The sequence below is a fragment of the Petromyzon marinus genome, chromosome 5 (assembly GCF_048934315.1).
Source record: "Petromyzon marinus isolate PM22_M1 ecotype Great Lakes invasive population chromosome 5, UKy_Petmar_22M1.pri1.0, whole genome shotgun sequence".
Classification (NCBI taxonomy): domain Eukaryota; kingdom Metazoa; phylum Chordata; class Hyperoartia; order Petromyzontiformes; family Petromyzontidae; genus Petromyzon; species Petromyzon marinus.
The window spans coordinates 20,743,608-20,747,040 of NC_133671.1; positions in this window are offsets into that span (position 1 = coordinate 20,743,608).

Here is a 3,433-nt window from a genome sequence, read left to right on the forward strand (position 1 = left end):
GGGGTGAGTGATGGGAGAGGGGGGGGGGTGATGGGGAGGGAGAGGGGGGGGGTTGGAAGAGAGTGATGGGAGAGGAGGCGGGGCTAGTTTCTGCCCCACCCCCCTCGTCATCAATAATATTCAGTCACGTGGGCAGCAGTGAAATTTGGAGGGGTAAGGGTCGAGAGGGTACAGTGGGGGGGGGTGAGGGCACGTGACGTAACCCCCCTCTAGCCCCACCCCCTACTCTCTTCAACCCCTCACCTCTCACCAACCCCAACCCCCTCCCCTCTTTACCCCCCAACCCCACCCCTTTCACCCCCCAACCCCACCCCTTTCACCCCAAACCCCTCCCCTTTCACCCCCCAACCCCTCCCCTTTCACCCCCCAACCCCACCCCTTTCACCCCCCAACCCCACCCCTTTCACCCCCAACCCCACCCCTTTCACCCCCCAACCCCACCCCTTTCACCCCCAACCCCACCCCTTTCACCCCCCATCCCCACCCCTTTCACCCCCCCAACCCCTCCCCTTTCACCCCCAACCCCACCCCTTTCACCCCCCAACCCCTCCCCTTTCACCCCCCAACCCCACCCCTTTCACCCCCCAACCCCACCCCTTTCACCCCCCCAACCCCTCCCCTTTCACCCCCAACCCCACCCCTTTCACCCCCCAACCCCACCCCTTTCACCCCCCCAACCCCTCCCCTTTCACCCCCAACCCCACCCCTTTCACCCCCCAACCCCACCCCTTTCACCCCCCCAACCCCTCCCCTTTCACCCCCCAACCCCACCCCTTTCACCCCCCCCAGCCCCTCCCCTTTCACCCCCCCAACCCCACCCCTTTCACCCCCCCAGCCCCTCCCCTCTGCACCCCCCCAGACCCTCCCCTCTGCACCCCCCCCAGCCCCTCCCTTCTGCACCCCCCCAGCCCCTCCCCTCTGCACCCCCCAACCCCTCCCCTTTCACCTCCCCAACCCCACCCCTTTCACCCCCCCAACCCCACCCCTTTCACCCCCCCAACCCCACCCCTTTCACCCCCCCAGCCCCTCCCCTTTCACCCCCAGCCCCTCCCCTTTCACCCCCAGCCCCTCCCCTTTCACCCCCAACCCCACCCCTTTCACCCCCCCCAGCCCCTCCCCTTTCACCCCCCCCCACCATCCTCCCTCCCCCCCACTTCCTCTCTCAACATTTTCCATGAGACGTGCGTAGGCCGAATCGATTCTCCGTGCTCGCGTGTCTCGTTATCGATTCTCACAATAAGAATCGATTATTTTTTCAATTCGTGCAAATTGAATCTGAATATTTATACTTCAGGAGAGGAATCCGATGAGCTACAAAGCTCTTTTTTTCCCTCACAGATGTCCAGTAGAGGCACGGGGTCGGAATGTTACAACAAACGATAAAAAACACGAAAGGAAAGGCAAACAAATCACTTAAAATATATTTACGGATACAACTAAACTACGTCTTTATCTTCCCAAGTCCACTGAGGTATTAACTTATTTTTCAGAAGCGACCTGGTACACAAATGATAGCTCAACAAAGTGGCAACATCGATTATTTAATCGGTTTGTGCAATACGATTTATGTACAATCGAATCGCGAAGAATAGTTTTCCCTCGTGAACGATATATATGCAGGCCAGTAATATAAATAAGATTAAAATGTGTTACTCCGCTCCATACCGTTCATTTATGCGATTGTCCTGAATAACCGCGATTACGCAGTCACGATGCAAATCCAGAATCGATTATTTAATGTCAAATTGCTCTAAGGGGCTGTCCATAAATGACGTCACGCGATTTTTGACCCCCCCCCTCTCGTCACACGACGTCACAAAAAGTCAGACCCCCCCCTCAAATATGACGTCACAAAGCTCTGCCCCCCCCCCCCAAAAAAATATAAAACATGCTTCAAATCGCTTTAAACTATTGTCCTTGTAGTGAGTATTTAATGTGGCGCTGCACTCTGATGTTGTAGGAGAAAACATTTATTACAAAGTCTATTTAATTAAGTAGAACGTGTTGTCTATATTTATTTAAAGTTGCGCATTTTGATGTGACGTCACATTTCTCACCCCCCCCTCCCTCGTCACACATCGTCACAAATGTCTGACCCCCCCACTCCCCACCGAGGTGCGTGACGTCATTTATGGACAGCCCCCTAAGCACCGTGAATTTGGAACCTACTGGCACCAGCGGCTATCGACTAGAATCACAACTAGTCGATAGCTAAACTAACTGGTTATTTAGTTGAAGTATCCGTGAGCTTAACCTTTTACAATCCCATTCGACTCCCCACCGTCACCGGCCCCCGTGGGTTTAGATTTAGCGGTCACGTGACTCGCCCCCAAAGTTATTCTTCCGCGGGAAATTGTTGTTTTTGTCAAACATTGTTGTCTTTTTCTCCACCGTTTTAAAACACGAATTATTGCTCCCCCTCCGTTTAAAAGGCAAAAAAAACACGTCTCACGCCATGATTGACGTATTTAATTAATTTCCCGAGACTTAACAAAATATTTACCTCACGTTTTAATTCTAAACTATATTAATTAATATTTGAACTTTCATAATCATCAGCGTTGCATATACATTTTTATTTTCTTGGTGTGGTTTTCAGAAAAGCCCTCTGGGGTTTCCAACCTTACATGCACACCTCTTTTTTAACCCCTTTTTTAATTAGCACTGTTGCCTTAAGCTTGTTTTTGTGTGTGTGTGCGTGCGTATCAACAATACACAAAAACATATTCTTTGTTCTTTCGGTAAAGTCACGTAGAACATTTTCTCGCTGTGGTTTTTCACACCCGATGCATGAGTGGCATGGCACGGGGAAGGTCTTCATTCCAGCAGTGGATTGATCAAGGAGCTGCATGTAAAGTGTGATAAGGTCATTATGAGACCTCCTTTGCCAGAAACAAGATATAGGAATAGGTTTTACCCTTTTAACTGGCACAAAAACTGACACCTTTATTCAAGGCATCATGTTTGCAATGACCACAACACAATCAGTCAAAATCAGAGTTGTCTTTTTTGTTTGCATTTTGACTGCTTGTGTTGTGGTCATTGCAAACATGATGCCTTGAATAAAGGTGTCAGTTTTTGTGCCAGTTAAAAGGGTAAAACCTATTCCTATGTGATAAGGTCATTAGACCTTCCTTTGCCAGTACCAAAATGTCATAATAGATGACGCCATCTGGTCGAGCACCAATTGGGTCGAGGCTCAAAAGAAAGCCGTCCCTTGGTGTGGACCAATCAGTTTCAAGGACAACGCATATGTAGTGTTTGACTTTACGCGGTCAACTTCTGTCTTTCTTCAAACACCGCTTTATTTTACATCATTCAACACGTCCTCCACACTCCACAGAATCCTGGTCACCACGGCTCGCTTGCCACCTTTGTCTCTCTCCGTCTCGGCGACTTTACACACAGCGACTTTACACACAGCGACTTTACA